This window comes from Leucoraja erinacea, chromosome 23 (assembly GCF_028641065.1).
Source record: "Leucoraja erinacea ecotype New England chromosome 23, Leri_hhj_1, whole genome shotgun sequence".
Taxonomy (NCBI): Eukaryota; Metazoa; Chordata; class Chondrichthyes; order Rajiformes; family Rajidae; genus Leucoraja; species Leucoraja erinaceus.
Window position 1 is genome coordinate 5,908,046 of NC_073399.1, and position 13,118 is coordinate 5,921,163.

At 43.4% G+C, this 13,118-nt stretch overlaps 1 long non-coding RNA gene across 1 annotated transcript; it reads left to right on the forward strand.

The window, feature by feature from the left end:
• Positions 1-6,229: 6,229 nt before the first annotated feature.
• On the forward strand, positions 6,230-12,543 carry LOC129708140 (uncharacterized). Its single transcript, XR_008725293.1, has 3 exons — positions 6,230-6,282; positions 6,518-6,581; positions 11,835-12,543. It is a non-coding gene; the product is annotated as an uncharacterized LOC129708140 (long non-coding RNA).
• The last annotated feature ends 575 nt before the right edge of the window (positions 12,544-13,118 follow it).

Consider the following 13,118-nt stretch of genomic DNA (forward strand, 5'->3'; position numbering starts at 1 on the left):
GTGACAATAAACTAAACTAAACTTTAAATCTTGGATCTGTGCACTGTGGGCGGCCTGATTCTAATCATGTATAGTCTTTCTGCTGACTGGTAAAGCACGGAACAAACAAAAACTTCTCACTGTACCTCGGTTTACGTGACAATAAAATAAACAAAATATTCATCACAGTGCTGATCTCAGGCAGCTGATGGTGTGAAATCCAAAATACTGGCACTGTGGCCAGCGGTGGAGTTGCTGCCTTACAGCGCCTGAGACCCGGGTTCAATCTTGACTACCGGTGCTTCTGTACGGGGTTTGTACGTTCTCCCCGTAACTGTGGTTTGTACATTTTCCCCGTGAGCTCCAGTTTCCTCCCACATTCCAAAGACATACAGGTTTGTAGGTTACACAAAAATGCTGGAGAAACTCAGCTAGTGCAGCAGCATCTATGGAGCAAAGGAAATAGGCAACGTTTCGGGCCAAAACCCTTCTTCAGACTAATGGGGGGTGGCGGGGAGAAGAAAGGAAAAAGGAGGAGGAGGAGCTCGAGGGCTGAGGAATGGGAGGAGAGCCCGAGGGCTGCGGAAGGGGAGGAGACAGCAAGGGCTAACAAAATTGGGAGAATTCAATGTTCATGCCCGCAGGATGCAGACTACCCAAGCGGAATATGAGGTGCTGTTCCTCCAATTTCTGGTGTTGCTCAATCTGGCCATGGAGGAGACCCAGGACAGAGAGGTCGGATGGGGAATGGGAGGGGGAGTCGAAGACCTGAGCCACCGGGAGGTCAGGTAGGTTCTTGTGAACCGAGCGGAGGTGTTCGGCGAAACGATCGCCCAGCCTCCGCTTAGTCACGCCGATGTAGATCAGCTGACATCTAGAGCATGTCCACACATCGGTAGTCGTTGTTGGCTCAAGAGTAACTCGGGAGAGGAACTTGGTAACTCGGGAGAAGAACTTGGTACATCGCAGAAATGAGAAGTAAACGGCAAACTTAGACATACACGTGGGAACTCGTTTATGTACGTGAACATAAATTTGGAATCTCGTAGACAACCACGAGTTTGATTTTTTCTTTCACTCGGGATCACTCGTGGGTGGACTCGCACCGTGAGACAGGGCCACAAGGAGTACTTTAGAAGCTAAAAGGTCTGAAGGTGGATAAGCCATCCCAGGGTTCTGAAAGAGGTGGCTTTAGAGATTGTGGAGGCATTAGTAGTGATCTTTCAAGAATCACTAGAGTCAGGAGAGGCTCCAAAGGATTGGAAAATTGTAAATATCACTCCATTATTCAAGAAGGGAGCAATGTAGAAGAGTGAAAATTATAAGCTGGCTAGCCTGACTTCAGTGATTGGTCAGATTTTAGAATCCATATAAAGGATGAGGTTTCTGAGTACTAAGATGGTCATGATCAAGTAGGCTAAAGTCAGCATGGTTTTGTGAAATGGAGATCTTACATGATGAACCTATTGGAATTCTTTGAGGAAGTAAATAGCAGGACAGACAAAGGAGAGTTAGTGACTGTTGTTTATATGGAATTTCAGAAGGGCTTTTATAAAGTGCTACACGTGAGGCTGCTAAAGAAGATGAGAGCACATGATACGGGGGGAGATGCTGGCATGGATAGCAGGTTGGCTGGATGGCAGAAGGCAAAAGCAGGAATAAAGGGGGCTGGATCTGGTTGGCTACCAGTGACTGGTGGTGTTCCGCAGGGGTTAGTGCTGGGGCTGCTACCATTCACATTGTATTGCAATGATTTGGATGATATCTGCAAACTTTCTGGCCTAGTTTGCAGATGGTACAAAAATAGGTGGAGGGGCAGGAAGTGTAGAGAAAGTAGGGACTTTGCAGGAGGACCTGGATAGATTGGGAGAGTGAGCCTAGAAGTGGAAAATGGATTACAGTGCAGCAAAGTGTGGAGTCATGCATTTTGGTAGTAGAAATGAAGGTGTAGACTATTTTCTAAATGGGGAGAGAATTCAGAAATCAGAGGTATAAAGGAACGTGGGTGTGCTGGTGTAGGATTACCATAGAAACATGGAAAATAGGTGCAGGAGGAGGCCATTCGGCCCTTCGAGCCTGCACCGCCATTCATTGTGATCATGGCTGATCGTCCCCAATCAATAACCCGTGCCTGCCTACTCCCCATATCCCTTGATTCCACTAGCCCCTAGAGCTCTATCTCACTCTCTCTTAAATCCATCCAGTGATTTGGCCCCCAATGCCCTCTGTGGCAGGGAATTCCACAAATTCACAACTCTCTGGGTGAAAATGTTTTTTTCTCACCTCAGTCTTAAATGGTCTCCCCTTTATTCTAAGACTGGCCCCTGGTTCTGGACTCACCCAACATTGGGAACATTTTTCCTGCATCTAGCTTGTCCAGTCCTTTTATAATTTTATATGTTTCAATACGATCCCCCCTCATCTTTCTAAACTCCAGTGAATACACGCCTAGTCTTTTCAATCTTTCCTCATATGACAGTCCCGCCATCCCAGGGATCAATCTTGTGAACCGACGCTGCACTGCCTCAATCACAAGGATGTCCTTCCTCAAATTAGGAGACCAAAACTGTACGCAATACTCCAGATGTGGTCTTACCAGACCCCAATACAACTGCAGAAGAACCTCTCTATTCCTATACTGAAATCCTCTTGTTATGAAGGCCAACATTCCATTAGCTTTCTTCACTGCCTGCTGTACCTGCACGCCAACTTTCAGTGACCGGTGTACAAGGACACTCAGGTCTCGCTGTACCTCCCCCTTACCTAACCTAACCCCATTGAGATAATAATCTGCCCCCTTGATTTTGCCACCAAAGTGGATAACCTTACATTTATCTATATTATACTGCATCTGCCACGCATCTGCCCACTCACTCAACCTGTCCAGGTCACCCTGCAACATCCTATTCACAGTTCACACTGCCACCCAGCTTTGTGTCATCCGCAAACTTGCTAGTGTTGCTCCTAATACCCTCTTCCAAATCATTAATATGTATGGAAAACAGTTGCAGCTGCAACAACGAGCCTTGCGGCACTCCACTTGCCACTGCCTGCCATTCTGAAAAGGACCCGTTCACTCCTACTTTTTGCTTCCTCTCTGCCAACCAATTTTCTATCCATGTCAACACCCTACCCCCAATACCATGTGCTCTAATTTTAGTCACCAGTCTCCCGTGCGGGACCTTATCAAAGTCTTTCTGAAAGTCTAGATACACTACATCCACTGGCTCCCCTTCATCCATTTTACTTATCACACCTCAAAAAATTCCAGAAGATTAGTCAAGCATGATTTTCCTTTCATAATTCCATGCTGACTTGGACTAATCCTTTTACTGCTATCCAAATGCCCCATTATTACCTCTTTAATAATTGACTCCAGAATCTTTCCCACCACAGACGTCAGGCTAACTGGTCTGCAATTCCCCGTTTTCTCTCTCGCTCCTTTCTTGAAAAGTAGGATAACATTAGCTATCCTCCAATCCACAGGAACTGATCCTGAATCTATTGAACATTGGAAAATGGGCACCAATGCGTCCACTATTTCTGGAGCCACCTCCATGAGGGATGCAGTCCATCAGGCCCAGGGGATGTATCATCCTTCAGTCCCATTAGCCTACCCAATACAATTTCTCACCTAATGAAAATTTCTTTCTGTTCCTCTACCCCCTTAGATCCTCTGTCCTCCAGTACTTCTGGGAGATTGTTTGTGTCTTCCTTGGTGAGTGGATGTAAAAAGGGTGTTTCCAGTAGGGGGGGAGCCCAGGACCAGAGGCAATGCCTCAGAATAAAAGGATGTATCTTTAGAAAGGAGATTATGAGTCTTTAGTCAGAGAGTGGTGAATCTGTGGAATTTATTGCCTCAGAAAGCTGTGGAGGCCAAGTCAATGGATATTTTTAAGGCAGAGATTGATAGATTCTTATGGGGTTATGGGGCGAAGGTGGGAGAATGGGGAAGTATAGAACCGCCATAACCCTCCGCTTGGTCACACCGATGTAGATCAGCTGACATCGAGAGCAGCGGATGCAATAGATGATGTTGGAGGAGATGCAGGTGTGAACCTCTGTCGCACCTGGAACGACTGCTTGGGTCCTTGAATGGAGTCGAGGGGGGAGATAAAGGGACAAGTGTAGCATCTCTTGCGGTTGCAAGGGAAAGTGCCCAGGGAGGGAGTGGTACGGGAGAGAAGGGAAGAATTGACAAGGGAGTTACGGAGGGAGCACTCTTTGCAGAAAGCAGACATGGGGGGAGATGGGAAGATGTGGCGAGTGGTGGGGTCACATTGGAGGTAGCGAAACTGACGGAGGATTACTTGTTGTATGTGACGGCTAGTGGGGTGAAAGGTGCGGACCACGGGGACCCTGCCCTTGTTGTGGGGGGATGGGGAGAGAGAGCAGCGTTACGGGATATGGAAGAGACCCTGGTGCGAGCCTCATCCATGGTGAGAGAGGGGAACCCCCGTTCCCTGAAGAATGAGGGCATTTCAGATGCCCTGGTGTGGAACGCCTCATCCTGGGAGCAGATGCGGCGTAGATGGAGAAATTGGGAGTAGGGGATGGAGTCCTTACAGGAAGCAGGGTGGGAAGAAGTGTAGTCCAGATAGCCGTGGGAGTCAGTGGGTTTATAGTGGATGTCGGTCAGAAGTCTATCACCTGCGATGGAGATAGTGAGGTCAAGGAATGGTAGAGAAGTGTCGGAAATGGTCCAGGTGTATTTGAGTGCCGGATGGAAGTTAATGGTGAAGCGGATGAAGTCAGTCAGTTGTGTGTGGGTGCAGGAGGTGGCACCAAAGCAGCCATCGATGTAGCGGAGGTAGAGGTCGGGGATGGTGAGAATGGGGAAGTATACATCAGTCATAATCAAATGGCGGAGTAGACTTGATGGGCCGAATGGTCTAATTCTGATCCTCTAACTTATGAACATGAACTATCTCTTCCAGACTTTCAGATCTTGTTCTTGTATCTTACCCTCTCATAAAGATCCATCTAGGAAGTTCTATTGACACAAATAACAGCATCTTACACTAGTCATTCTTGTGATCATAAATAATCACTGCCACTGTATTGTTTCTAAATTGGTTTTAGGAAAACTTAGGATAATGTTAAGAAAACTTAGTCCAATTAGTGCAAGGTTGTTAGCAGACAACTTGGATATCTGGCTTTAATTTGTTCTCTCTGAGAATTAACAAGTAAATGGTAGAAATGAAATGCAGAACTTTCCATTGGTCTAACAGGAATGCAGTTTACTTGGCAAAATCCCTATAACTACCACATTGGAATATCCACCCTATAAGGATATAATAATTATAGGAATAGATTGTCCATAACTGCGAATAACTAAAGATGTAGACAGGAGGTTGGGTCCATCTTTGTCATGGGGAATCAATGTATTTCTCCACTGCTTGTATCAATAACATGCTGGTTTGAAGAAGTGGTTGCTGGTTAAATGATTTTACAAATTCTATGATTAGCTTGTTCAATCTAGTTCCATGCTATTCCACTTTCTCATCGAGTCCCTACACACTAGGAGCAATTTTACAAACACACACGTCTTTGGGATTTGGGAGGAAACCGGTGGACACGGAGAACGTGCAAACTCCACACAGACAACACCCGAAATCAGGATCGAACCCATGTCTCTGGCGCAGTGAAGCAGCAGGTCTTCCAGCTGCGCCCCTGTGCCACTGCCTGTGATTTCCTAAAGTTCTTCAACCGGTGGAAGAAACGCTGTTCCAAAAACGCTGGATCCTGTCATATCTGTTAATTTCCGTAAGCGGTTTGTGCAAAGTTGGGGCAAACACGCTCTGTATTTTCATTTATTGGGTACAATTCAGGAAAACGCCATATATTAGCACAACGTCCAAATTAAGTTTCTGGTTTTGTCTTTAAAACCAGCGACGATTAGGAAACGGTAACGCATTTTACACGTGTTTGTACTTTCTGCTGATGCAGAGTTCCTCGCCCAAATGTTCCATCTGTTGGAAGTTTCTTATGACCACAGAAACATGTCACATGTTTTCCGTGCAAAGTCTCTGGACACATGATGATGATTGGATTAATCGCTGAAGAATTCCTCCAAAACTACTGACATAGCTTCTCTAAATTTATCCTGATACGAGAAAACGATAGTTAATCCCACAACGAAATCCACCCGTCGTACTTACCAAAGTCCAAATAGGGACCACGCTTGCTGCACAGGCAATAAAAGGGGTATATAAATTGCCTGACAGTACATTGGCGGCTTCTGGGGTGCAACCAACGGTTCTCTTCCTCCCTGACTTTCTTCACGCTAATCGGGAGTTTTTGGTATAATTATACACGATAAAATTTGCCGTGTTGTAAATTAGTTGTTCACATATTCCGTTATGCATAACATGATGGATCTGTATTGGTTTTCATTTGCGATTATATTCTGAGACGGTATTTGTATAATGGCTCCGATGAAATGAAATTAATTTACAAACCCTGTGGTTATCATTTCCAAAATGTGCCTCTAGGTTTTAATAATCACGGCGGTTCCTCTTTATTTCTGTTCTTGCAGATTGTTGCCGCATCTTTGGATGAAGAGGAATCGGCGGAATCAGACAAGTTGCATTGCGTGAAAGGTAAAATAATCGTTTGTATAGAATTAAATAGGAAATTTGATTATGATCAATTGCAATGTTACACGTTGTTGACTGGCACACTGATTGTCCTTCAAACAGCTGGTTAAGAAATGACCTTCACAGGGTCCTGTATCACTATTAGCATAATCAGCTGCATCATTTTATATACCCTACTGCGCAGAACGCGAGCGTTTTCCTGAATTTACATCCGCGCAGAAATTAGTCAATATTGAAAAAAATCTCAAAGCGGGAATCGTTAGATTGAAGTAACTTCTGTTAACGTGCTCAGATAATTGAGGAAACTTTCCAAATGTTGCACTGTGTTCCACATCTTAATAAAATATAGACGGGTACATTTGAACAAATTTGATATACCTTAAAGAACATTACGTGCTGACAACTGTGCAAGTTCGGGTCGTGTTTAAATAAGATGCCTGCGCGATCGAGAGTCTCCGTTATCAATGGTACCAGATCATTGTTAATGTCATGATATGGGACGGATGACGATCAAAGAAGAAATGGTTGGTGATAAACTGAGGTATCTCTGGATGAACTAAAAGTTGATGAAATGGCAGTAATGTGATTTCCACCGAAAATAAAGTTTATACAGTAAACATCATCCAGGTGTGACACAGCCTTAATTGAGGGAAAGTATTCTGCCCACTGGTATTCTGCCCTACATCCTGCCAAAACAACGTCAATCTTCCCAGCAGTGAATTTTATTGGCCACTTATTAAAATTCTATCAACTTAGTTAGGTAATGGTAGATACAAAATGCTGGAGTAACTCAGCGGGGGAGACAGCATCTCTGGAGAGAAGGGTCGAGACCCTTCTTCAGACTGGTGTCAGGGGAGGGGGCGGGATAAAGATAGAATATAGGCGGAGACTAAGACTAGTGGGGATGGAGAGAGAAAGCAAGGGCTATCTGAAGTTGTGTTTATAATTTGTTTGGTTGTTTGGTTGTTTGTCTTTTGCACAAAAGTCCGCGAGCATTGCCACTTTCATTTCACTGCACATCTCGTATGTGTATGTGACAAATAAACTTGACTTGACTCGACTTGACTTGACTTGTGCTGGGCCTCACTCTGACAATGGAGGTGGCCCAGGACAGAATGGTCAGATTGAGAATAATAGAGGGAGTTGAAATGCTGAGCCATCGGGAGATCAGGTAGGTTAAAACGGACTGAGCAGAGGTGTTCAGTGAAACGATCGCTGAGCCTGCGCTAGGTTAGGTAATGTATGTCTTTAACAATTCATGCTAATTTTGTTGTTTTTGTATATTTTCCCACTGCTCAGGTTCAAATGACTTTCATTGCTGGGTTCATCCATAAAGGTGGAAAGATTATTATTTTGTTGTTCAAAAGGGTGTTGGAAAAAAATCTGAATGGAAAACTTAAAACTGGAAAGCGTGCAGATAAGATTTGAGGATGTTACCCAGACTCAAGGGCTGAGTTAGGGGGAGAGGTAGGACAGGCTAGCATTTTATTACATATGAGGGGTGATGCGATAGAGGTGTATAAATCATGAGTGTCATAGATAAAGTACACAAAAATGCTGGAGAAACTCAGCGGGTGCAGCAGCATCTATGGAGCGAAGGAAATAAGGAAATAGGCAACGTTTCGGGCCGAAATGCTGCTTCAGACTTATGGGGGGGGGGGGGGGGGAAGAAGAAAGGAAAGAGGGGGGAGGAGGAGGAGGAGCCCAAGGGCTGAGGGAGAGATAGGAAGGGGATGAGACAGCAAGGGCTAACAAAATTGGGAGAATTCAATGTTCATGCCACCAGGATGCAGACTCCCCAAGCGGAATATGAGGTGCTGTTCCTCCAATTTCCGGTGCTGCTCGCTCTGAGGAGATCCAGGACAGAGAGGTCGGATACGGAATGGGAGGGGGAGTTGAAGTGCTGAGCCACCGGGAGGTCAGGTTGGTTAGTGCGGACCGAGCGGAGGTGTTCGGCGAAACGATCGCCAAGCCTCCGCTTGGTCACACCGATGTAGATCAGCTGACATCGAGAGCAGAGGATGCAATAGATGATGTTGGAGGAGATGCAGGTGAACCTCTGTCGCACCTGGAACGACTGTTTGGATCCTTGAATGGAGTCGAGGGGGGAGATAAAGCGACAAGTGTAGCATCTCTTGCGGTTGCAAGGGAAAGTGCCCGGGGAGGGAGTGGTACGGGAGAGAAGGGAAGAATTGACACGGGAGTTACGGAGGGAGCGCTCTTTGCAGAAAGCAGACATGGGGGGAGATGGGAAGATGTGGCGAGTGGTGGGGTCACGTTGGAGGTGGCGAAACTGATGGAGGATTACTTGTTGTATGTGACGGCTAGTGGGGTGAAAGGTGAGGACCAGGGGGACTCTGCCCTTGTTGCGAGTGGGGGGATGGGGAGAGAGAGCAGCGTTACGGGGTATGTGACAATAAATGAACCTTACGAACCTTAAGGACCAACTCCGCTAGGTGGAGGAGAGTATCAGTGGCCGGGTATAGGTTGCTTCTCCGGTAGAGGAAGAACCGTAGAGCTTTGAGACCATCCTGGTGGGGGATGGAGGTGTAGAGTGACTGGACGTCCATGGTGAAGATGAGAGGATGAGGGCCTAGAGAATGAAATGCGTAGAGACGACGGAGAGTGTCTGAGGTGTCTTGAACATAGGTAGGGAGGCATTTAACCAAGGGGGATAGGATGGAGTCAAGGTATGTGGAAATGAGTTCGGTAGGGCATGAACAGGCAGAGACAATGGGTCTACTGGGACAGTCAGGTTTGTGGATTTTGGGGAGCAATTCAATGTTCTAAAGATTTTCACACACACTGTAATATAACTCTTGACCTTTAGACACTAAGCTCATGGATAACAATAAATCTCTGAGTATAGACTACTTCGGGAGGCAACCTGGATGGCATATAACACAAAGTAAAGGGGAATTAACTTGGAAGATTTTAATTAAGGTTGCAAAATAATGTTGAAGCTCTTTTAGAGATGATATCTTCCTTATTTATAATGTATCAAATATCCTGATACATTATTTAGAGTAATAACAAAGTGACCATGGGAAGAGGAACGTTTCATTTCTGTTTCGGTGAAAATTAAATATTATATTAAACTTATTTATTAGGCTTCAGATGAACAAGGTATTGCATTTTAAAACTTACTATGTCGACAGGATGTTAAAATCTATTAGCAACATTTGATTATTCTTGACATTAAGCAATTGCTATGTTTCTCATACTGCGAAATGGGATTGCAAGATTAATTTCAGTTGTATTTTGGAAAGGATTTTTTTCTGTTACCTTCCATTGTTAATTGAAGATTGTAGAAATTATTGTGTCCTCTGCAAAACATAAATCAATATTTTTTTTGTTTGCCAAACATTTCAATGGTTGTGAGTGACTCTAAAAGTGCTTGAAAAATAAACCATTATAAAGTTTCTTGTAACATTACACTTCTAATATGAATATACCAATTTAAATTGCATCATAGGAATACCGGTGATGGCTTGAAAGTGTGAAAACAGCTGATCTGCTAGCTCACTATGCATAGAATGCCCTGATGAGGTAATTACAAAGTAAATTGGCCTACAGGATCACAATATTATGATGTAATCACAGGCCCCCATAATGATTCTCTCCAGATTGAGGATGGCTCATTGCCATTCCAGTTCTGTGTGGTCTGAGGTGGCGGAAGAGGCCAATGTGAGAATTACAGACTTTTACATGGGTGAGACTGTTGGTGACTCTCAGGGTGATTGGGTAGGCAGTTCTGAGGTGTTTCCTCCACTGCTTAAGGTGGGGCATTGTGTGCTCTAGATGCACAGCCTCAAGGCTGTCGATATCTGTGAACTCTGGCTTTGACGATTCAAAATGGTGAAAGGGATTTTGGGGTGGTAAATGAGACGTCAGTGAAGATTTTTTCTTGGCCCAAGCAGATTAAAATGATTATTGTTTCACCAAACTAAGAAATTATTACAGCCATTGGTGGATGGAGCAATTTATTTTGTTTATGCCATATAATTTAGCTTAGAGATACAGCGCGGAAACAGGCCCTTCGGCCCACTAGGTCCCCGCCGACCAGTGGACATTAACACTGTCCTACGCCCACTGGGGACAATTTTTCATATACCAAGCCAATTAACCTACAAACCTGTACTTCATGTGGGAGGAAACTGAAGATCTCAGAGAAAACCCACGCAGATCATGGAGTACAAACTCCATACAGACTGCACCCGTAGTCGGAATCGCACCCAGGTCTCTGGCGCTGCATTCGCTGTCAGGCAACAACTCTACCGTTGTGCCACCGGGACTGACCTGTAAGGCAGCAAGGCGTACAGTACACTCGTGTATAGTCTTTTCGCTGACTGAATAGCACGCAACATAAAACTTTTCACTTTACTCGGTACACGTGACAATAATAAACTAAACTAAACTAAAACCAATTACATCTGGTCTGAATGTTTAAAATTTTAAAGTTAGTACCATTGAAGGTTAGGTCGATGGTATTTATAATAAATTTCGCTTTAAACATGTGAATAAACGCTTGTTTTTTAAATACTTTTATTATTTTGTATCATGTATTTTTACTAGAGAAATTTTACCAGGAAGGTAATATCAAGGAAGAATCAAAAACATGTGATCTATATAAAGGGCAAGAGGATAACAAAGGGACTAAAATAATAACCCATGTGCGGCTGCATAGCTAAAGTAACATTCTAAAAGGATACCTTGTTACTTTATTTACAAAGGAGAGGAAAAGTGGTGAAGCATTAGCTAAAGAGAAAATATGTAAAATATTAGATGGAATAAGCCATAGAGAATAGGAGATATTAAGGGATTTGGCATCTTTGAAAGCAGCTAAATATATCCGGATAAAATCTTTAACCAAAGCTACTATATCCCAGGCTATTAAATAAAACAATGGGTATAATTTCAGAAGCTTAAACATTATTTTTTAATCTGCAGTCTCTTGGAGTTGTGTGTACTTGACTGAAAATTCCTCACCCAGGAGGAAACAACTCACACTGCCATCCAGCTTTGTGTCATCCGCAAACTTGGAGATGTTACATTTAATTCCCTCGTCTAAATCATTAATATATATTGTAAATGAATTTGGTGAACCTCAGCTGTACTCAACTTATGTGTATCTTTTCTCAGTTTGGGAATCTAAGCTGTGCGCAATTTTCTAAATGCATTATCACAACGGTTAATACAATTGGAATATCAGGAATATCAGACTTGTAATCAAATTCTCTTTTAATAAATTTGTAGGAAGGAAAATTAAATAAAGGCTGCCATCCCACATGAAATGATCATTGGCTCAAAATATCTGGCTTAAGCGTCCTTAAAGGTGCGTATATCATCCCATCCTTGCGATCTTCACTCGGTGCTGCTCTTCACCATCTGCACTGCCTATTTTCTTGCTTTTTTCAATAGTCGAAATTTAGCATGCGCCATTTCTATTTATTTTAGTAACTATCCCATTGTTATCCAAGGGTTCCAGATTTGGATTGACTTTCTTGTCTCTCCACGCAGCACTCTGTCTCATTGTGCCGAGCCTAGTTTGAAAACGATGTATTCTTGGTAACTTACATTGCCTGTTTACTCTTTTCATTGGCAGTTTGTTTCCGATCACTTGGGACTGCAGTTATCACAATTATCTCTCTTCCAGTTGAGGATTTTGAGTTTTGATGTTTCCTCGAATGTTTCCATAACATTAAGACCAGGAAACATTTTCATGAAATTCTTTTCAGAATGACTGTGGGCATCTGTTGAAACTATTGGCTTGCAAATTTTGCCAAATATAATGTGTAGCAGGAATAGTGGATGGTATAATGATTGATATGTTATGACCTCAAATGGAAATTAATCTCATATCATCCAAATGTTCATTATTTGGGCTGGATTCAGCAAATTTATATCCATGAGGCCCATTGGGAGACAAAATTCCCAGGCTTCAAAGACACCTATTTGAAATGTCTCTCTCTTTCATGGCTGAGTGATGTTTTGGGTCGGGACCCTTCTTCAGATGATAGTAGTTGGGGGGGTGGAGGGGGAAGAGAAAGCTAGAAGAGAGATGGGGACTAGACAATGCAAGGATACAGGTGGTTGATTAGTAGATGGGTGGACAAATTCCAGAGATGGAAAAAGACAAAAGGCTATGAAATAATGAGATCAGGAGAGAAGAAGCATGACATGTGAAGCCAGAGGAAGAGATATATAGGTGGAAGGAGATGGGGAAGGGGAAAGGTTTGTTATTGTTGGTTAGTTACTTAAATTAGAACATTCAACTTTACCTGAAATTGAGGAATATAAATGAGGAAGAAATGAACTATTTAGGTATGTTTCCAGATATTTTGGTGCGTAGGAAATGCACGTGATCTATTAAGGTATTGTTTCTGCAAACGAACATAATGACTGAAGACAGAAGTTTTTGTTTAACCACATAAAATGTTTTGTCAGAGCCATAAGGAAGGTGAAGTATTAGCTACAAGGATAGGTTGGACAAATCTAGATTGTTTTCTTTTGAACATTGGAGGTTGATGGGAGACCTGA